This window comes from Bubalus bubalis, chromosome 1 (genome assembly GCF_019923935.1).
Source record: "Bubalus bubalis isolate 160015118507 breed Murrah chromosome 1, NDDB_SH_1, whole genome shotgun sequence".
NCBI lineage: Eukaryota > Metazoa > Chordata > Mammalia > Artiodactyla > Bovidae > Bubalus > Bubalus bubalis.
Genome location: NC_059157.1, coordinates 7,240,815 through 7,263,823, shown reverse-complemented (window position 1 = coordinate 7,263,823; position 23,009 = coordinate 7,240,815). Strand labels below are relative to the sequence as shown.

The window sequence follows — 23,009 nt, the reverse complement described above, 5'->3', positions numbered from 1 at the left end:
ACATTTGTAAAAATGGCATAAAGGAAAATAAACGAACATAGTAAGGATTGGAAGAACCTGAACTTCTCACTACCACTCACCATCTGCCTGTATTTTATGTGGCAAGTGGGCAAATCTGCTCTGGGGAGAGATGGAAGTTTTTTTTTTCCCCAGTTGTAAGATATTTTTCAAATAGAGGTTGTCAGAATAAACCCTGTCATATCTTTTGCTTAAGATATCACTGTAGAGAGTGCCAGAACCTTAGGAAAACAAAAATTCATGTGTCAATACTGATTGTTTAAACATTAAACCTCATTAGAGTACGGTTACAATGTTAAAGTTGTCTGTGAGGACGAAGGTAACACTGCGGAGAATAAGAAGAGGATAAGAACAGAATGGAGCTTTTGGACTTTACAAAAGTGTAATGATTAGGCCTGAGACGGCTTTTCAGTTGGGGCCCTCTGATTCCGTATGTTCCCTTGAGTGACTGTCAGAATAAGCCACCAGTTTCCACACCGTGTGTAATCAATATGACATCTGGGCTCCATCAGAGGCCACTGTTTCTCCAGCGTTAGCCAAACCAGCGCGCTTCCTGTCACTGGATTAACTCTCAGAGCCGCCGGGTCTGGTGACCCTCCGGCTGTTTTCTCTTGGCTGGCAGGAGGGCTCCTGCCCACACTCGCCTGTCATTCTCGTTCTGAAAAAGCGTACTCCTTTGACAAATACCCACAGGCAAAGCGCTGCGGGGTTACCACAACTACTCGAGGAAGCTTCTACTTCCTTTTGCGATCGATGACGCCTACTTTGCTTGATACGTGTACGTTTGACACCTTTTCCTGCACAAGTAAACCGGAATTGTGTGGTTTTCATCGTGGCCTGCAGTGAAGCAGAGGAGAATGAGGGAGAAGGTCATTTGAAGACTTTGCAGAAAGAAGGGATTGGCGTTCTGGCCTGTTATGGAGTCACGGGGGTAAACCAAGTCATAATACCAGGAAGCAGAACTGTCTAAATTTTATGTATTAAGCGTCAGACACAACCTCAGAGCAAAGTGGAGCCTCTCCAAGGCGCTGGCCAGATGCAAGCCTGGTAAGTCAGTGCTTAGGATTGAAACTTTCCTGTGAAGCAAAACACCGGTGAGAATACGCTTTTAGGAACGAACGTTTGAGCCTTTGAAAAGTTTTATCCTTTCTATAACTGTGACTGTGGAAAAATAAGAATCCTCACGAGGTGGGGCCTGTTATTTGGGGTGTTTCGCTGGGCTGCTTTGGGATATGTTTTCCTTTGGAGGAAGAGGAGTCAGAAAGATATGCTTGGCCTTACCATCTAAATCTCTTCTAGCATAAAATCAAATTGCCAGAGACTTGGTGTTTGAGGCTCTAGGCAAACTGATGATCTTGAATTATGCTTTTCTTTCAGTATGTTCTGAAATGTCAACCGATTGAATGTGTAGAGCTCCCATGTACATTCACTGAGGGAAGGGTTTATTGGAAAACTCAAGTCTATTCTGATTTAAGGAGCTCTAGTTCCATAAAAAAGAAAGCAAGAAAACTTTGCTTTTTGCCCTTTGTTTAACAACATCTTTATCATTAAAGAGATAAAACCATAACCAAGCAGTCGATGACACATACTGTAAACAGCAAAAATGTTAGAATAAGATCATGTATTTCCAAAAAAAGTTGAAGATGTAAATTTCAAAAAAAAAAAAAAAAAAAAAAGGCCGAGTAAAAAAGATAACTTTTTACTTTCTGCTTATCCATAAAAAATTGCCTCTGTAATTGTCAGCTAAGATGGCCTTTATATGGTTCTTTGCCCTCATTAAGCACGTGGGGGAAATAACTAAATGTGAAATCACTGCAGTTTATTAAATGTCAAAGAGGAACTTGTTAACCAGACAGATCAGATAACCAGCTGCTGTGCAGAGCGGTCACCAGCCACGGGAAATGTCAGCGCTGCCTTTAAAGACAGCCGATGACTACACAAAATGCATAGCCCGTAAATAATTAGGAAAAAAAGAAAAAGATTAGAAAGCATGCCACTTGTGTTAACCTATATGTTCCTGAGAAGAATAAGTATTAGAACGTGCCGTTAGTAACACTGATTACATGTGGTTGAGTTAGAAACTGAGCCCATCAACTTGCGGCCTAATTCCACAGTCTCAGGTAGATACATGGGCAGGACACGAGCGGAGCATAGCACTGGAATTCCGAGGACACATCTTGGAGGAGGGGAGGCTGTGGGATATGTGAATATGAACCGAAAAGACAAGTGTCCCAGGAAGAGGTCTTGTCATGAGATGAGACTTTCCCCTTCTCTGTCCTGGGGATTTCTCTTCCCTGAAATGAAGGCAGATGGTGTGTTGCGTCTGTTTTCTGGAAGCTCTCTGTCTTTAGAAAGGAAGAAATAAAATTCCCATGGAAAGGATCCTGGACAAGTTAGGAAACCCTAACAGGGCCCATGGAATCCCTTAAGAGGTCCGTCCTCACTGGACCTGAGGAGGCCCGTGACCCTCTTGCAACTTGGTGTAGAATTGCTGGCTGAAGAAGCACTGCTTGGTGTGAGGAGCAGGTTTGAGGGAAAGGACACGCGTGGTGGAGGAGAGATGCCGCCTTGAGAGCTGGGCTCATGCTGCCGCAGCACCACGCTCAGTATCTCAGGATACTTAGAAGAGCCAGCCCCGTCCAAGACCCTTGCACTTAGTGTGTGTGGGGGTGGTGGGGGGTGGTGTCTGTATAGAGAGAGGGCATTAAATGCTTCTTGCCCTGTGCAAGCAGAGATGTGTGAGACGCCTGTGACTAGGTCAGTCTTGCCCAAGTGGTGGTAGAGAGGGTCCGGACCATGGGAGATGCAAGGCTTTTGGAGGTAGCCCTGACCTTGATCCTGGAGGGCTGAGATGGAGATGGAGACGGGGACGCACGCGGGGAACCAGAATCTAGAGCGTTACTGGGCTGTGCTTAGTTGCTCAGTCGTGTCTGACTCTTTGCAACCCCGTGGACTATAGCCCGCCAAACTCCTCTGTCCATGGGGACTCTCTAGGCAAGAATACTGGAGTGGGTTGCCATGCCTTTCTCCAGGGGATCTTCCCCACCCAGGGATTGAACCCAGGTCTCCCACATTGCAGGCAGATTCTTTGCCAGCTGAGTCACCAGGGAAGCCCTTCTAGAGCATTAAGACCCCGGTAAAGACGAGAGGTGCGTGGCTCTGAGGATCAAGGTGAGCAGAGAAGTAAAGCTGGTGAAGTGAAGTTCTGACAGAAGGGGCTGGTGGGAAGGAAGGAGTCATAAGGAATGACTCCGCGCTGGTGTCTGCTCATATTGTGCGTCTGGGGCCTGGGTGAGCTGGGCATGGCTATGGTGACCTGAACGTGCTGTGGCACTCGGGCAAACAGGATAGAACCTCATGCCCGCCCGTGTGCTAAATCGCTTCAGTCGTGTCGGACAACACCATGGACTGCAGCCCGCCACGCTCCTCTTTCCATGGGGATTTTCCAGGTGAGAGTACTGGAGTGGGTTGCCATGCCCTCCTCCAGGGGATCTTCCCAGCCCAAGAGTCAAACCTGTGTCTCATATCTACTGCATTGGCAGCTGGGTTCTTTACCACCAGCGCCACCTGGGAGGCCCATAGAACCTCATATTATGGACTAAAGCTCACCCTAGGAAATAATCTATTCCGTCTCCCTCTTTTCACTCACATGAGTGGCACCCAGAGATGAATCCAGATTCCATAAGCAGTCATGGCAGAGCCCCACCAAAACCTGCCTCTTCCTCCCGCTCACAGACGGTCAGCCTGTGCCCCGAGGCTGTCGAGACTCATCTCAGTGTTCCTTTCCGCTCGTTTGTATCTGTCACACCCGGGAGCCCCAGCCCTCCCCTGCACTCTGTTTGCCATGAAGTTCTGCAGCCCCTCAGTCCTCCCCAGCTCCTGGAAACTTCCACGGGGCGGGGAGGGGCTCAGGACACTCATGACCCTTCCTTTCTGGATCCTTTGTGCTCCCGATCACTATCGCTCCTTTGAGCACTTTTTGCATGTTACCTGATGTTGATGTCAGGGCCCCCATCTGTGATCCTTGCTGTGCCCTGGCCCTTGGGTTCTCTCATTCCTGTTCCCGCTAATCCTGTCTTCCACGCTTGGCCAGCCGCTCACCTCCCCTGGCCTTCATCTCCTGCCTCCCACTTCCCACCTCCATCCCCATCGACCCGCCCAGCACCTTGAGCCCAACAATCCTCTGATCCCAGTGGGACCTGCACTCCATGGACTTGGTCACCTGTTCTCCACCTGCATGCCCTGTCTTCCCTCTTTGCCCAGTTAAACTTCTGCTGCCAGTTGGTATAGTCACTGTCTTGGGGACACCGTGGTCCTCACCCAGGCATCTCTTCTTCATCCTTCTCAGTCAGCAAAGCCACAGGTCCACCCCCTCCTGCCCTCCCTGCCCTCGTTTTCTCTGCTCCGCGACTACACAGCTGAGTGTGGCTCCTGCACACTCTCATCACACCCTCTCACACCACGTTCATGGCCAGCATTCCCGGGTGGGCCTTGGGGCTGCCTCAAGAACATCCTGTATGCCCCTGGGGTCCGTGCGCTCTCCTGCTGCCTACAGAAATCTGCTGTGCCCTTTCCTCTCTGGAAACCCCCAGCCTCTTTCCCCCGTGTTCGCTCTCAGCTGATGGCTTTGGGTCTGCTCACTGAGCAGGTCATTGGAAGGGACCATCCAGACCCCGCGCACACGTCCAGTCAGGAAGCCCCTGACCCTGCGTTCCTGCCCCTTCTCCAGGTGTCCAGGCTTCTGGGGCCAGTGGCCTCCCCTGGAACTGATCCCCGTCAGCATCACCATCACTTCTCAAGACCTGCCTCCAGCAGTCAAGCCCCTTCTCTACTGGGTCATTCCCACCGGAAAGCAAGCAAGCTTTGTTTCTCCCATCTTAAAAACAAAACAAAACAAAAAAACTTTTATCAATGTAATTTTTTCCCTCACTATTTTTCCGCCCTCTTTCACGAAGAAATTTCTCAAGAGTTTTCTCCACTTTCTCTCACCCCATTTCCTCTTGAACCTGCTGTGATCAGACTTCACTCAACCACTTCCACAAACCCCTCTGGACAATGATAATAATAATACCTTCAGGCACGGCAGTCTGGTCTCCAAACTCAACTCAGCAGACACGGTCGAGCTCAGCCTCCTCCTGACGTTCCTCCTTCGCCTTGAACCATGAGTGCTCAGGGTTTCCTTCTGTCTCACTGGTGGCTCTCGGTCTCCTTGGCTGTTCCCTCCTGCCCCCACCTCTGTACCATGGAGCTCCCAGGGCGTTGGACCTCCTCTCCTACTTGAAAGCTCTCTTTGGGTGTCCTAACCCAGGCTTATGGCTTTAAATACCAGTCACGTGGCAACAATTCCCCTATTTAACACCCATCTGGGACCATTTCCCTTGAACTTGAGACTCACAGCCAGCACCTACTCGGTACCTCACTTGGATGCTGTATCAGAGTCTCATCAGAGGGGCAGAACCACTACGAGTGATGCGGCGATTAGAATTTCTGCAGCCGCAGGAGCTGTTGAAGTGTCTGTGAAGAGCTGCTGGCTTTGGCCCCAGGGTGGTGGTGGGGGAGCCCGTGGATGCTGTAGGTTGGCTGTACCTGCGCTTGGGAAGAAGAGCAGAACCCGCAGTGGGAGGGAGCTGGACAAACTGCGGCCACGTCTGCCTCTCAGGGCCTCTGACCTGGACTGCGGGAGGGCCTGCTGAAGAGCTTCAGGCACCTGAGCCCAGTTGGCAGAGCGGGGAGGGGAGGGTGGTGGGTGGGGAGGGGCTGCCTCCTGCCTGGCTGGCGGCCATGGTGCGGCAGGGCCCGTCCAGACCCCAGATGCTGCCTCATCTGCACCTGCCAGACTCAGCACAGACCGTCGGTGACCCACGGGGGACCCTGGGGAAGGGATCCTGGGAAATGGGCTCCATCTCATTAATAGCTCGAGAGATGCAGCTCAGCGCCCTCATCACCTCTAACAACTCTCACACGACACGCTCCAAACTCTCCCCTTGAATCTTCTCCATCTACAGTCCTCCATGCTTCCAAAAGCCTCAGCGTCTTTTTGACTCTTCTTTTTCCATCCCGCATACCATTTTCCAGGAAGTCTGGTCAGCTCTCGGAGAAGGCAATGGCACCTACTCCTGTGTTCTTGCCTGAAGAATCCCAGGGACGGGGGAGCCTGGTGGGCTGCTGTCTATGGTGTCGCACAGAGTCGGACACGACTGAAGCGACTTAGCAGCAGCAGCAGCTAGTCAGCTCTGCCAGAGTCTGACCCCTTTGTCCAAGCGCAGGGGTTTCCCACCTGGACCTCTGCAGGTGGGGGGTTGCTCTCTGCCCCCTCACAAGCGCCCTCCCCACAAATTTTCCACACGGCAGCCTGGGGGCCGCTGTGAAACTCAAGGCAGGCCCCACCGCTCTGCCACCCAAACTCTCCAAGGGCTCCTTGTTGTTAGAGGTTGTTCTCATTATTAGTCATCCTCATTTGATTTTTTTTTTTAAGTGTAGTTTAATTTTATGGGAACGATTAAAATCTCATATCATTAAATAAATGCTGACTAGAAAATTCAGGCATTATGTCTCATAGTTGTAAATTGGAGTGTGAGGCAGTCAGGTAACTTTAAATTACAGATGATGTGTATTAAGTCAACCAAAATCTCTTGTGTTTCGGAATACATTTCTAAAACTTGAGGTGTTTTTCAGCCACCATTCCTGAGGCTGTTTTATTTTGATTTAGTTTAGTTTAAATGTAGTAGAGGATTCGATTTTTTTCTTACTTTTTGAACACGGATCAAAATCTCTTCCAGCTCTCTCGGTCAGTCAGTTCAGTCGCTCAGTCGTGTTTGACTCTTTGCGACCCCATGGACTGCAGCACGCCAGGCTTCCCTGTCCATCACCAACTCCCGGAGTTTACTCAAACTCATGTCCATCGAGTTTGTGATGCCATTCAACCATCTCAACCTCTGTTGTCCCCTTCTCCTCCCGCCTTCAATCTTTCCCAGCATCAGGGTCTTTTCCAATGAGTCAGTTCTTCTCCAGCTTTCTAGTGCTATGTAATAATTAACTCTGAAACTTAGCATCTCAAAACAAAAGCTCTTGAGTAGCATTTCTCATGGGTTTTGTGAATCAGGAACTTGGAGTGGCTCAGCTGAGTAGCTCTGGTGACAGTGTCTGGTGGGATCAGTGGTGTATGGAATGTCTGGGGGATGGCCAGGCATTTCTCCTGTCATGCCATCTCTGCTTTTGACTAAGGAAGCTAGCGGTTCCTCATAGCATGGCTGTCTTAGACTTCTACCAGGTGGCACAGGGCTCCAAAAGCTAGTGACCTGAAAGGGAGAGACAGGAGGAAATTGTGTTGCCTAAAATGACCTTGCCTTGGAAGTCATCCTGTGTCACGTCTGCCATTCATTAAGACAGTCATCAAGTCCCACTCTGGTTCAAGGGAAGAAGACCTAGACTCCATCTCTTGAGAGCTGAAAAGTTCTGCAAGGGCATGTGAGGGTCAGGAGTGTCATCGTGGCCACTTTTGGAAAATACAATACGCCACAGTTTGTTCTCTGGTTGCTGTCATCCACACCCCCTCCGTATACAAAATGCATTCAGCCCCCGCCCCTCAGAAGACCCCCACATCTTGTGCAGTAAGATATCAGGCTCAGGCTTGAGGTTCAGGATCAAGTTATTCAAATCAAGCCTAGGACTTCCCCGGAGGTCCAGTGGCTAAGACTCTGAGCTCCCGAGACAGGGGAACTGTGGTCAGAGAACTAGATTCCACGTGCTGAAACTCAACGGTGGCATGCAGCAACTAAAGATCCTGCTTGGTGCAGCAAAGATCAAAGGGCCTGCACGCTGCCACTAGGACCCAGTAGGGCCAAATAAATAAGTACTTAAAAATAAATGAATCAAGTTTAGGCGCAGCTGAGACTTCTCAAGTGCATTTCTTCACACCCAGTTCCTTGTGTAACGTTCCTCTCAATCTTGCAAACTAGACAGGACTTACCTGCCCTCTGCCTGTGCAGCTCGCAATCGTGGGATGGCACGGGATAACCTCTGTAGATGCTCCCACTCGAAAGGGGGTTACAGGAGACGCACAGCCATTCCAAAGCCCAGCCCTGCACATGCCGCTGGGTCCTTGATTAGGTCTCAGGCCCATGTCTCTAGAAACAATTCCTGACAGCTCTTTATTCTGCCCTCTAAACCCATAATTCCTCCCTGGGATTAAAGTGTAGTCCGTGTTTACAGCTGAGTGGTTTTCCCATACTGCTTCTTGCTTGTGGGTCCAAAGAAAGGTACTTTTATTTTATAATGTTTCTACCCTTTTCTATCCCCGTTGATGTTATCTTCTGCTGCCACACTTTTCTTGAAAGCTTTGTGGGTTTCCTATGAATCATACAGAGGTCTGTTTGGTAGGAAAATAGTAACATATATAAACAGAAAATTTCACAGAAAAAATTACACTTGGCCTTCAAATATATGAAGGAAAGCTTACCCTTGCTCAAAGTAAGAGAGATGCAGTTTGTGATTCAACAGGTCAGCAGGAGGGGGTTTTCACAGTGCTGGTCACGTTTTCTATTTCTCCATCAGTGTGCTAATCACAAGGGTGTGCTCATTTTGTGAAAATTCACCATCTCCGCGTTTCTGATAGGTACACCTTCTGTATATACATTATACGTAAATAAGATAACAAGCACATGGAAATACCACATCTCACTTACAGATAAGCAAACATCCGGAAGACAGACAACATGTCTCCTAGAGAAGGCAGCGGGGAAACAGGCCTGCTTATCTGGTGCTGGTGGAGCTGCCAACTGCCAATACCCCTGGGGTGTTTCACAATGTCTGGAAAAATTAGGTATGCCTTCTTCCTTTGATCTGGCAGCCCCTTCTCTAGGAGTGGATGTCAAAGATACGCTGGCATCATGACAAAATGACAGCATGCACATGGCTGCTTATTGCTGTCTTATTTGAAATAGCAAGAGATGGTAAAACATCCAGGTGTCTGTCAGTAGGAGTTTGTTGCTGTTCCTTCCACACAAAGGGTCACCCTGTACCTTCAAAAGGGATGTGAATGGTCTGTACACATCCCCCTGGAGGAAGGGTACCCAGAACCCTGAGCTATGGAACAGTGTTGAAGAGAGAGACCCAGTAAAACAGTATATGGATTCACCTAGAGTTTCAAAAAGAAACAAGTGAAGAATAAATAAAACTAATAAAAAAAATGCTTACCTTTGGGGAGAGGGGGATTAGGGTGGAGGGAACCAAAATGAATCTTCACTTTGGAAACATGCAATGTTTTACATAATTTTAAAATTTAAAAAGCACCTTTCAAACAACACAAAAGGAAGGAAATGAATCCAAGAATCCTATAGCAAGTTTGTGGAGTTTAGACTGAGGATGAGCACAGTGAGTATAATGTGGGTCATCCTAAATGGGGCATATTGAGGGTGAAAAGGGGTGATTTTAATAATTGTTCCCAGACAACAGGTGTAAACTGGACTGACCTGGGCCCATCAGGACCTGAAAGGTTGTTGTTGAATCACGCGAATACACCGGGATTCTTGGCCCCCGGAGGAGAAGAATTCAATCTGGGGCCAGAGATGAGGCTTGATCGCTCAGAGCTTTTGTGTAATAAAGTTTTATTAAAGTATAAAGGAGATAGAGAAAGCTTCTGACATAGGCATCAGAAGGGGGCAGAAAGAGTACCCCCCCTGCTAGTCTTCAGCTGGATGTTATATAGTCACTAGCAGTCTGTTAATGAAAGAAAGGAATGTCTTATAATTCAGAATAGCACCAGGCCCCTCGCCCATAAGATGCATTTTGGGATAATCTTGGGCCATAAAATAATTAACTTGAATCTTAAAGAAGGGCAGACCACCATACAAATAGTTTCATTTACATAGAATAGGGGAACAATATCTGAGTATAACATACTGGTTTGTCAAGTAGGTTTTGGGCCCAGAGGCAGAACTGACTTGGAGACCGAGTTTGGGGTAAAGGTGTAGTACATTAGCATAGCTTAAGACAAACATTTCCATAAGAAAAAGGCTCTAGGCTCAAGAATAGCTAACTTCAGGTGAAACCAGGTGTCATTATGGCAACACAGTATTTTAAGAGAAACCTCTCTTTAAATTTGTATAGAGAAGGAAAAAAATATTGCTAGTTTGTTTCCTCCTGCCGCTTAAGAGAGATAAAAATGTCTGACACTTGCAGGCTATTTCCTCCATTTGGAGACCCCTGGCCTTCCTGCCTGTTACCCTCTCAGACCCATGACTACCCTAGTCATGGTTGGATGCTCTCAGGAATTATTCTTATTTCTGTTAGGTGCAGTGATATCACTTAGAAATGCATATCGAAGTGTTTACAGGTGACACGACCTAACGTGTGGGATTTGCTTGCAAACATAGCTTCTCAAGGGCTTCTCAGGTGGCTCAGTGGTAAAGGATTCGCCTGCTAATGCAGAATATTCGGGTTCAGTCTCTGGGTCCAGAAAATCCCCTGGAGAAGGAAATGGCAACCCACTCCAGTATTCTTGCCTGGAGGATCCCATGGACAGAGCAGCCTAGGGGGCTTCAGTCCATGGGGTCACACAGAGTCAGACACTTCTGAGCGTGGAGCACGATTGCTTCTCAGAGTGTGAGTGAATCAGAGTCACCTGGAGAACATGGGAAAACACGGAATACTGACCCTCACCACAAAGACTGATCCAGTGGGTCTGGAGTGGAAAATTGCATTTCCACCAGAGTGCTGAATGAGCTGACATTGTTGGGCTTTAGGCTCATTTTTCTTGTAGCAACACTGTAAAACATTTCAGTTCAGCTAGAGTGTAGGTCTCCCCACTAGGAACTCTGTATCTACTGTATCTGTGTATCAGCTGCTCATCCTGGCTGTCCCTGTGAGAGTAGGTGTGTGTATGTGCATGTGTGTGTGTGAGAGTGTGTGTGAATGAGTGTGAGTGCGTGTGTGTTAGTGGGGGAGGGCTGCAGTGCGATCACTGTTGAAGTCAGGTCATGAGTCCCGTGAAGTTATTTTACTGTTCTCTCCACCTTTGGGTATGTTTGAGAATTTCCTTAATTATACATTTATGTTTGTTTTTCAATTCAGGAGATCTGTGTCCAACTCAAAGGGAACCTTTTATGTTACTTTGATTCCCTTAATCAGATCACACTGATTTTCATTATTATTATAAGAATCATATTTATACTTCTGCCAAAGCAAAGTCCAATAAAAATGAAACACATTTGAAAAATTCACTCTAAATGCTATCATCTGTGATCCACATTTTATGATTTTACATACAATTGTGACTCAGTGAGATGAAAAAAAAACTTCAGAATTTGATCAGGCAATGAATTTGAAAATAGGTATAGAAAATCATTGTCTTATTTTTCTTTAATGCAGAAGGAGCTCTTCTAATCATTCTCCTGTATTGCTTTGTCTCTGTCACAACTTTTCCTCAAGTTTTCACTTCTTTTTCTGACGCTGTGACCTCTTCTTTTCTCTTTTTTGTTCACCCTTTTCTGTCTCCTTTGTCTTTTCCTTCATCCTTTCTGCCTTTCTAAAGGCATTTTAGATATTTTTTGGCTTTAGGTAAGGTTATATATCATTTGCAAAGTGATTAGGTTATTTTGTATTTTTCCCTTAAAAACTGAATTGCTTTGAGATTCATATGCGGTCTTGGTAAAAAAGAAACCTTTTTATTTTGTATTGGAGTATAGCTGATTCACAGTGTTGTGATAGTTTCAGGTGGACCGCAAAAGGACTCAGCCACACATACACCTGTATCTGTTCTCTCCCAAACTCCCCTCCCATCCCGGCTGCCCCATGACACTGAGCAGAGTTCGCTGTGAGATTCAGTAGGTCCTTGTTGGTTACCTGAGGTCTTTAGTTGGCATCTTTTAAAACACCTGAGTATAGGCAGTAGATCTTCATAGGAAAAAACAAACACACACCGTTGTGGTGACAGACCACACCTTCTGGCCGATGTAAGTGGTTTGATTTCTTCCTACACATGCTCCTGGGAAGCCTGTGGTCTGGCTGGAACACGGACTTTTGCACTAAACTCCAAAAGGCCCACTCAAGACAGGCTTCCCTGCCTGCTCCCTGAATTCTGTGATCTAGTTCAGCAAGGGAAGATGCTGCAGTGTTTCATATATATATATATATATATTTTTTTTTTTTTTACAAACTTCATATTTTGTAGCAGTTACAAAAGAACAGACTGTGACTCACACAGTTTTGCTGGCGACATGTGTGCTTTGAGTGCGCTCATGAGTGACGTGAACTCTTCGGTTCTTTGGGCTGAAACAGCCGCCAAAGCTGGCAATACAGATGCTGAGAGATCTGTGCAGGAGATGATGGCAAACATGAAGGCCCTCTAAAGCTCCAGCAAATCCTGGAGTGGCTTGCCGTGCCCTCCTCCAGGAGATCTTCCTGACCCAGGGGTCAAACCCAGGTCTCCTCTGTCTCCTGCATTGGCAGGCGGATTCTTTATCACTAGCGCCACATGGGCAACCCTATTAAATGTATATGGTATGTCAATTACATCTCAATGAAACTGCAGAAGTTAAAAAGAAGTCTCTTAGGGTCTTTGGACTGAAAGTCAGAAGGTTAAGGAAGGGAATAGGGAATTATTCAATGCAACATACAATTTGGAAATAAGAAAGCAAGACATTCAAAAGAAGTTAGTAACTTAATTGCCAGGGCAACTCTTTTATGACAGAACAAAAGGAAGACATAGGAAAGTGCTCTCCTCCTTATGGCTAGCAGAAAAGAAAAAAAGAAAGAAAGAAAAAATCATGGCTAGCTATAAGGAAGAGAACACTCAGGAAGAAGAATAACTGTCCTAGAATTTAGATTCCTGGGATAGTTAGGAAACAGATACTGTGCTCACAATTAGAATAAGGAAGTAATCAAAAGCACGACGGCTAAAACAATGAGCTTTCTTGTCAAGTGAGGTTCTGTGTGTATAATGTATCTTAGGTAATTTCTGACTTTAAGAAAAGGCTGAGTCTTATCCTAACATCAGAAGTGCTGAACTTGAATTCTAATTCACTTACTACAAAAATATACCTGGATATTCGAGATATTCAAGTTTCTTTAAATCTTGCTCTGTGTCAGCTTAAGTTGGTTATGCCTGAGTTAGTAAACAGTTTTTTCTCTCTCAGTATATTTTTGGTAAAGAAGAATTGGATGACTTGTAATTCAGTGTATTACTTCTTAGCTAAGAAGTAAAGCCAGCTCACCTGTGGACCCAGACTCAAACACCGCTCTTTGCCTGCTGGAAACATTATCAGTGTTCCAGGCTAGTATTTGTGCACTCAGCTCTCCTGGGGTAATTCCATTTTAGGCTTAACATTTTATAGAGGATAGTCACACGTGTTGTGTCAGTGTCTACATGGTCAGCTGAGTATTTCCTTTCTTTTTTTAAAAAAGATTTATTTGGTTGTAGGTCTCCGTTGCAGCACGTCGGCTCTTTCCTTGCAGCTTGCCGGCTTCTCTATAGTTGTGGAGCTTAGTTGCCCTGTGGTGTGTGGGATCTTAGTTCCCGGACCAGGGGTCGAACCCACATCCCTTGTGTTGGAAGGTGAATTCTTAATCACTGGACCACCCAGGAAGTCCCTGAATATTTCCTATTTCTAATAAAGCCCTAGCTTCTGGGAGCTTGCTGTTCTCTGCATGGGGTGAAAAGTACCAGAAAGCTGTTACCTGTTACCTGGGGCTCTGCTGACACTTTCCACGAACTCACAGATTGACATTGGCAGTGTTTTCCTCTCGCCTGGGCAGAAGCCAGGAATTAGTTCCTCGACGGAGCTGAACTGTGGCCCCCCCACCTTCCGAGCCAAGCCTGGAGACCAGGGACACCCGTGGTGAGGCTGTGACGAGGCTCCTCCTCGGCAGTTCTTGCTGAAAAAGTCCAGGAATGAACATAATCACCACCTCGCCTGGGGGATGGCCCTGTGTCCCTGTGAGAGCAGCTGAGACAAACACATCCTGTGTTCAGGCCGAAGGCCACAGTCAGCCACAGTTTCTCTTCTGGAAAAAGTGGGGCTTGTGAATATCACTCTGCCATACCGGAGCAGCACCCTTCTCCTCACGTTAAGCCCCATCTGACCAGGAAATGCAGTGACTGAAGGAAGAAGCGTTAGATAAGAAGCAGTCTCCATAGCGTCTCTGGGGCTTGCTGGGTAAACTCCATTTCCTCCTGTTCCTGCCCCCATGAGCAGGAGAAACCTGCTCCCTGGGCCACTCAGAAGTTATCAACTAAAATAATCAATAAACAACCAAGAACAGGACCAGAAAAGAGTTTTACTTGCGCCAAACTGAGGACTAGCCCAGAAGCCCACTTCCCCCAGTTGTTCAGTTTTATGTCTTGTCAGAACAAAGAACGTTAAACAAGTCAGGGATACAGTCCTTCAAGGTAAAAACAAGACAAGAACAAGCAAAAAAACCCCAAACCCCACACAGACCAGCACATTACAGGGAGTCAGCGTGGCCTTGGCACCTGGGAAGGGAGCCTTGTCACTGAAGGAGGAACAGCTCTGGTGTCCTGGGAAGAGCCACATTTAATTTTCGTTTTTAACGAGGGCATTCTTCGCTTCTGCTCATGTGCCCTTTTCTCTAATAATTAAAACAGGTGTACAGTGTACGTCTGATAGGCTGCACACAGCCCATCTTAGCATCACAGTCTCGGTAACTCATGGACAAGCCAGAGTGATTCCCCATCTCTTAGCTCGTGGACATTGCTTTTTGCAGAAGCCGGGGGGCCTCTGTGTCCCTCCAGTTTCCTCTTGTCCACACTGCATGTCGGTCTTACACTCCCTCCTACTTTAGAGGAAAAGGAATTCTTCATGTCCCTCCAAAGCCGTCTGTTCTTGTCCTTGCTAATGGTCTGTCGTCTCCCACCTTCCCTGGGGTCGTGTCACATTCGCTCCCTGCTCTATTTGTCTCTTCCATTTACTCCTCTCCACCCCCCACGCCTACAAACATGTACACACGCCCTCCTCACATAGGCCTTTTGGTTGCTTCCTTCCCGCGTGTCCCCCTTGTTTCACTGAGGGGGTCTCTCCCATCGCTGCCCCCTCTCCTCGGCTGCGCTTCCTGACCACTGGAATCCTGGTTTCTGTCCTCACCACATAATTGAACTGTTACAGCAGAGATCATCTGTGACTTCAAATCCGATGTCCTCCTAAGCAGTCACCTTCCTATGTCCCTTGACAGCCCTCCTTTCTCAAACCTCCCCCTACAACCCCCATCCAGGGGTTTGCGGAGCTGCCCTTCCCTGACTTCTCTGCTCCCAACCAGGCATCACCATGGTTCTTTGCAGGGTCCGTTCTTATCAGGGCTGGGGCGATGGGCTGGTCACAGGCTCCTGCTGTGTCCCCTGCAGTGATATGCGCAGGCATCGTCATCCCTTGGTTCTATTCCTCTCTTCTTCCCTAGGGGATGGTAGACCCGAGAAGCCTTCCGAATATCTGACACTCACATTCAGAAGCTGCCACTTTTGTGTCCCTGCCTTGCCCTCATGAAGGAAGGAAGTGGCTGTTTGTGAAAATGGCCTGAGTCGTTCTCTGCCCGCACTGGCTATTGATGAGAGTCAGAACAAAAGGCTGTTTTATGAGATATGTTAAAAATCAGGTCGGCTCTTGCTTCTGGCCCTTAGGTTTCTGGAAATGAACACACTTTATCACCGTGTCCACCTGCTTGGGTGCATCCCGGCTCCCGTGGGGCTGAGGTCCACACTCCTTCCTGCATAAAACAGTTTTGAGGCATGAGTGCATATTTTTATTTGGGAACAGTGGTCCTTACTTCAAGCCACAGGACACCCTTCACACGGCCTTGAGAACCGTCCAGAGGGTCTCCTGCTGCAGCCCTTCTGTGCACCTGGGGATGGTCTCCGAAAGGCCAGGGCTGCAGAGTCGGGCCACTCATGCTGAGGGTCCTGGGTGGGGGCAGTTGTTACTTGCTCATTTCTCATTTCAGCAAAACCTTCCTTCCTCTTCTACTCCCCCCCCCCCCACCCTTTCTGCCCTTACTCCCCTCTTGTTCATGGGCTATATTATTGGAAAATGCAAATAACCCCTAAAAAAATTGCATTTTTCATCTCTCTTCTGAAGAACAGAGGACACAGTTGTGCAAATGCTGAAATAAAAGTAGCAAAGAAGCCTGAAGTGAGATGTGATCTTTGTGCGTCCCCTGAGGCAGAAGGAAGCAGAGAAGCTATGAGGGAGGCGCTGGGATCCCAAGGCCCTTCCTGCCCTTGACATTTCCAGGTAACCAGAGACAGCACACCTGGGCCCCCAGGGAGGTGGCCAAGAGTTTCAGAGCCTCAAAACTCACTCATGTGGCACTGGCCCCATGTCTTAGTAAAGTTTATTTCCAGCACTTGTTAAAACCCTGATGTACTGGTTTTTGAAGGAAGTAAAAATATTGATTTTATCCATCTGAAAATAGTCCTTTATGTTCATACTACCTTCTGTGATGGCTCAGATGCTAAAGAATCTGCCTGCAATGCAACAGACCTGCTTTCAATCCCTGGGTTGGGAAGATCCCCTGGAGAAGGAAATGGCAGCCCACTTCGGTATTCTTGCCTGGAGAATCCCATGGACAGAGGAGCCTAGTGGGCTACAGTCCATGGGGTTGCCAAGAGTTGAACATGACTGAGTGACTGACACTCTCACTTTCAAACAGTCCTTTGGTTTTCTTTCTTTCTTTCTTTTTTTTTTTTTTTTAATTTTTAGAAGAATGTGAACACCTGATAATTTTCCAAGGAGCACTTGTCCACAGTCACGCTGTGAGGCTGGAAATGTTTATCAGAAGACTCATCCTTTTCTTTACATTATTTTCCACTTTTGCATATTCTAGACAATCTCAAAGGTTTACTCTGGAATAAAAAGTGGCTTTCATTAAAAATGGAGGTGACCTGGAGGGGAAGAGGCTGATGATATATTACATCAGTCTCCTGAATATCCCAACCATTTTTATCCAAACAAAAAACTGCAGAATTCCCTAGCAGTCCACTGGTTAGGACTGAAGAATTGATGGTTTCAAATTGTGGTGCTGTTGAAGACTCTTGAGAGTCCCTTGGACAGCAAGGAGATCAAACCAGTCGATCCTAAAGGAAATCAACCCTGAATATTCATTGGAAGGACTACTGCTGAAGCTCCAATACTTTGGCCGCCTGATGTGAAGAGCCAACACATTAGAAAAGACCCTGATGTTGGGAAAGATTGAAGGCAAGAGGAGAAGGGGGCAATAGAGGGTGAGATGGTTGGATGGCATCACCGACTCAATGAACATGAGTTTGAGCAAGCTCTGGGAGACAGTGAAGGACAGGGAAGCCTCTATCCACATGCTATAGCCCGTGGGATTGCAAAGAATCTGATGAAATTGAGCGATTAAACCACCACCACCACCACCACCACCACCACCACCATGGTTAGAATTCGGTGCTTTCACTGTAAAGGGTCTGAGTTTGTTCCATGGTCAGGGAACTAAGATTCCACAAGCCATGAAGCCCGCCAAAACAAAAACAAAAACCCTGGGCTTGTTCCTGTGTTGAGTTTTGCTTCACATTTCTTTTTGGAGTTAGATCCCTCACCAGTCACCACTCGGGACAACGAAGTGCCGTCCAGCATCTAAAACCTCAGGACACCCATCCTGTAGGATAATCCACAACATCAGCAACTCGGCTGCAAATGTTTTGGGGGGGTCTAACGTCTCTGCAGAAGCTAAAGGGCAAACCGCAGGAAATGCATGGTTTCAGAATTCCATGTTCAGGGGAGTGAGTCCAGGATTTATGTTTTAGACACAAGTGGACACAGATAATCCCAAAATTATCTCTCTTGCTGAATAGCTGGTATAAGAACACACCCCAAAGTGTGCAATTCTGTGGTTTCCCTTTGCTTAGTTTATAATGGTGTCATGGTAGTCTGTAACAATGACAAGGTTTGCCTTAAACTCTGCCTTCTGTCAGGATCCGCTGGAGGGCTTACATGCAGATGGTGGGCTGCACCTCTAGGGCTTCTGAGTCAGGGGTTCTGGGGACTCCCGAGAATCTGCGTTCCTCACTTGTTCCAGTTCCTGGGGTGGTACTGATGCTGCTTGTAGGGAGACTGTGCTTTGAGAACCACTGCTTGAATTACCGTGTTACAGCATGATAATTCCCCACTCCAGTACTCTTGCCTGGAAAATCCCATGGATGGAGGAGCCTGATAGGCTGTAGTCCATGGGGTCGCTAAGAGTTGGACACGACTGAGTGACTTCACTTTCACGCATTGGAGAAGGAAATGGCAACCCACCCCAGTGTGCTTGCCTGGAGAATCCCAGGGATGGGGGAGCCTGGTGGGCTGCCGTCTATGGGGTCGCACAGAGTCGGACACGACTGAAGTGACTTAGCAGCAGCAGCAGTAGCAGCAGCGTGATAATTACACAGGGGCATTGAAATCTGCTTTATCTCATTCTGTGTATGCAAGAAAAAGGGCTTCCCTCTGGTGATAAAGTATCGAGAGACACAGGAGATGGGGTTTCGATCCTTGGGTCCGGAAGATCCCCTGGAGGAGGAAATGGCAACCCACTCCAATATTCTTGCCTGGAGAATACCATGGACAGAGGAGCCTGGTGGGCTACAGTCCATGGGGTCACAAAGAGTGAGACATGACTGAGCGCACACACACACAAACACACACATGAGAGAAAAATGGAAACATTACTGTGGACTTAAATTTTTGAGGAGGAACACCAATTAAGAAAAGTTTTACATTTTATTTTTTAAAGTAATGTGTTTACTTATTTTTGGCTCTGCTGGGCCTTCTTTGCTTGATGTGGGCTTTCTCTAGTTGTGGCGAGTGGGGGCTACCCTCTAGGGCTCGAGGTTCTCACTGTGGAGGCTTCTCTTCCTGGGGAGCCCAGGCTCTGAGGCGTGGGCTCAGTAGCTGCAGCTGGGGTTCAGTTGTCACGAGGCACGTGGGATCGTCCCCGACCAGGAATCGAACCTGTGTCCCCTGCCCTGGCAGGTGGATTCCTAACCACTGGACCACCAGGAAAGTTTGAAAAGTTGTATTTTTAAAAGCCCACCATCTCCTGTGATCTCAGAAGTATAACACAGCACATACAGAATGCCTGGGACAAAGAAGCCAGCATCACCTTTTTCTCAGTGGTTTGCTGCTATGGGTCGACTCTCTATAGTTTTCCCTTTGCAAACAGACCTAAGGATTTGGTGTCAGTTCCCATTAAGGTTGGATCCCTTTACATAGAAAACCTGTCCGATCAGCAGCGCTGTAGACCTATCTGACATGACGGTATTTAGTTAACTGTCCTCCGCCTCCTCACAAGATTAAATCACTGCTCCTCTTGCAGCCAGAGGAGAGGGTGCTATGCGTCGTTCTCTGGAAATTCCACTTCGGAATTCAAACCCAACTCAGATTCAAGGCATCACCATTCAAGGAAATGCTACCAGAGAACCCAGGATGGACTTTTCTTGGTTTGGGCTTACTTTTTTTTTTTTTTAGTTTTAGTTACATGTGGCTTTTGTAGACTCCTTACAGCACCAGTTTTCTCTTTTAATAACCTCCACATGGTTTAACTTTTTAAAGCGGAGTGTCAAAAGCGGTAGGAGATGGTAGAGCTGTTCAAGCCCAGCTCAGATACTGTAAAGGAAGTGAACCAGGACCCCAGAGCTGAGCGCTGGGGCTGTGGGCGCCCTCCTGGAGCGGGAGGACGAGGGCCAGGGTGTGGGAACCGTGCTCCCAGGGGATCCTGACTCTGCAGGGGCTGGGAGGAGCATGGAGAGGGGCTGAGTGTTCAGGCATGCAGCATAAACAGCCGCGGATGCGCCCAAGCCGTTTCCTTTCTGAATGCGCGGTGTCCTGTGTCCTGAGTCTAAGAGGAGCTGCAGCCCTCCTGGTAGACCTGGGTCTGGGAATTCGTTTCTGGGAAACGAATCAGCAACATTACATTCGGTTCTGATATTCAGATGTGTTCTTTCTCGACCCAGTCCCTTCCCCTCCCAGGGGAGCTGAGTGGACAGGAAGCGACTGCCACCAGAAAGAGCAGAGAGGGCAGCGACGTGGCCTGGCTGGAGGCTCTTCACTTTGGTTTCTTGTTCTCTTCCCTAATTCTTCCTCTTCCAACAGATAAAATGGCCACCGATTTTACACTGACTATCCCAGCTGCGTGTGACTAGAATCGTGTGCGTGCGTGCTAACTCGCTTCAGTTATGTCCGCTCTCTGTGACCCCATGGACCGTAGCCCACCAGGCTCCTCTGTCCATGGGATTCTTCAGGCAAGAATACTAGAGTGGGCTGCCCTTCCCGCCACCAGGTGATCTTCCCGACCCAGGGATTGAACCCACGTCTCTTACGTCTCCTGCATTGGCAGGTTCTTTATCCCTAGTGCCACCTGGGGATAGACCTATTCTCAATTATGTTGTCCTGTTATTCATTCTCATAGGTTATTTGTTTGTCTTCATTTTTTTTTCTTTACTAGGTTTTCTCAGTCTCAAAACAAAGTCTCCTCTGGTTCCCAGCAGACTCTCAGGTCACTTTCTTTATTGCTCAACTTTATTGCTCAAATAATGTAACTCAATACTAGCCTCTCCAAAATATAACTTATAAAATAAACGACCAGTAAGCATTTTATGCAAAAGCCAATATGTATATATATGACTTTTAATATTATCTGTGATTTTAGCTTACGAGTGACTGATCTCTACAATAATAGTAGATATTGCCTCATTTTTAGTAGGCACTAAATTATTGATTGTCTCTCTGTCTTACTAGTTTAATGATACAGAAACTGAAAGAGTATGAGTGTATTTTTATAGTTGTCTTCAATCCAGAGTTTTATTTAGTAAGCCATTCCCTGATGTCTCAGACAGTAAAGAGTCCACCTGCAATTCGGGAGACCCAGGTTGAATTCCTGGTTCAGGAAGGTCCCCTAGAGAAAGGAATGGCTACTCACTCCAATATTCTTGCCTGGAGAATTCCGTAGACAGAGGAGCCTGGTGGGCTACATTCAATGGGGTCACAAAGAGTTGGATGGGACTGAGTGACTAACACTTTCACTTTATCGTAACAAAATTTCTTTTTTTTAAATTTTAAATGTATTGCAAAGATTCATTAATTTCAGAGTAGCTGTGCAGGGAATTCTCTGATACAAATGAAATTTATATTTACATTATAGCACATTAATACTGTAGTCTACATCAAAGCCTAGGATTATTACATGAAGATTCCAGTAAACAAGTGCTGGTACTGCAATTAACATTTGAGAACAGTTAATTGGTGACTCATTTATCTTTTTTACCCAAAAAAGATATTTTTTTAATAGTTAAAAACAGATTTTAAAAATTGAAGTATAGTTGATGTACAATTTAAATAAGTTGCAAGGGTACAGCATAGTGATTCACAATTTTAAAAGATTGTTAGTCAGTCATGTTCGACTCTCTGTGACCCCATGGACAGTGGTCCGTCAGGCTCCTCTGTCCATGGGATTCTCCAGGCAAGAATACTGGAGTGGTTTGCCATTCCCTTCTCAGTAGGATCTTCCCAACCAAGGAACTGAACCTGGATCTCCTGCGTTGAAGGCGGATTCTTTTACTGTCTGAGCCATAAGGTAAACCCACTCAATTTATAGCTATTATAAAATATTTCCTGTGTTGGGTACTGTATCCTTGTAACTTATTTATTTTATATATAATAGTTTATGCTTCTTAATCCTCTACCTCTGCCTCTATTACCCCCCTTCCCTCTCCCCACTGGTAATCACTAGCCTGTTCTCTATCTGTGAGCTGGTTTCTTTTTTATGATATTTACTAGTTTGTTTTATTTTTTTGATTCCATATATAAGTGATACCATACAGTATTTTTCTTCCTCTGTCTGACTCATCTCACTTAGCATAAAACCTTCCAAGTCTATCCATGTTGTTGCAAATGGCAAAATTTTATTATTTTTTATGGCTAGCTGAATATTATTCCATTGTGACTGTGTGTATATATTTATCTCTATCTCACATCTTCTTTATCCATTCATCTGTTGAGTACTTAGGTGGCTTTCATATCTTGGCTATCATAAATAACACTGCTATGAACATTGGGCTGCAAGTATCTTTTTGAATTAGTATTTTCATTTTTTTCAGATATATACCCAGTGGTGGAATTGCTGGGTCAGATCATAGTTCTATTAATATTTTTAATTTTTTGAAAAATACTGTTTTTGCACCAATCTACATTCCTACTTATAGTGTATGAGGGTTTCCTATCCTCACATCCTCAACGATATTTATTGTGCTCTTTTAAAAACATAAATATGTTGTATTTGTTTATTTATGGCTGTTCTGGGCCTTTGCTGCTGTGTGAGGGCTTTCTCTAGGTGGGGCGACTGGGGGCTCCTCTCCAGTTGCGGTTCTCGGGCTCCTCATTTCGGTGACTTCTCTTGTTGTGGACAAAGGACTCTAGGAGCAAGGACTCAGTAGTGGTGGGGTGCTGTGCTAAGTCACTCAGTCGTGTCTGACTCTTTGTGACCCAATGGATTTCTGCATGGCTCCTCTGTCCATGGGATTCTCCAGGCAAGAATACTGGAGTGGGTTGCCACGCCCTCCTCTGGGGATCTTCCCAACCCAGGGATCGAACCTGTGTCTCTTATGTCTCCTGCATTGGCAGGCGGGTTCTTAAACACTGGACCACCAGGGAAGTCTCCATTAATCATCTTTTAGATGATGGCCATTCTGACAGGTGTGAGGTGATGTCTCATCGTGGTTTTAATTTGCCTTTCTCTAATGATGAACAAGGTTGAGCATCTTCTCACATGCCTGCTGGCCATCTGCATATCCTCTTTGGAGAAATGTCTCTTCAGGTCCTTTGCCCGTATTTTAATTGGGTTCTTTGTTTTTGTTTTTGTTTGATGTTGAGTTGTATGAACACTTTAAATATATAACAAAATTTCTTGAGCATGACAAAAGGATAAAATATTTTATTTACAAGCTTCAGAAGCTATAGTTTTTAGGTATTTAAATGCCATGTCCTTTG

At 46.5% G+C, this 23,009-nt stretch overlaps 1 protein-coding gene across 2 annotated transcripts in view; it reads left to right on the top strand.

The window, feature by feature from the left end:
• Window positions 1-23,009, top strand: part of PSD3 (pleckstrin and Sec7 domain containing 3) — a 610,137-nt gene that overhangs the window by 6,746 nt on the left and 580,382 nt on the right. The window contains exon 1 of one of the 2 annotated variants that reach the window (XM_025293130.3): window positions 346-1,065. The exons of the other annotated variant lie outside the window; for it this stretch is intronic. The gene's annotated coding sequence lies outside the window, so the exon portion shown is untranslated. Of the gene's footprint in view, window positions 1-345; window positions 1,066-23,009 lie in introns of those variants that run through there. 2 annotated transcript variants of the gene reach the window in all.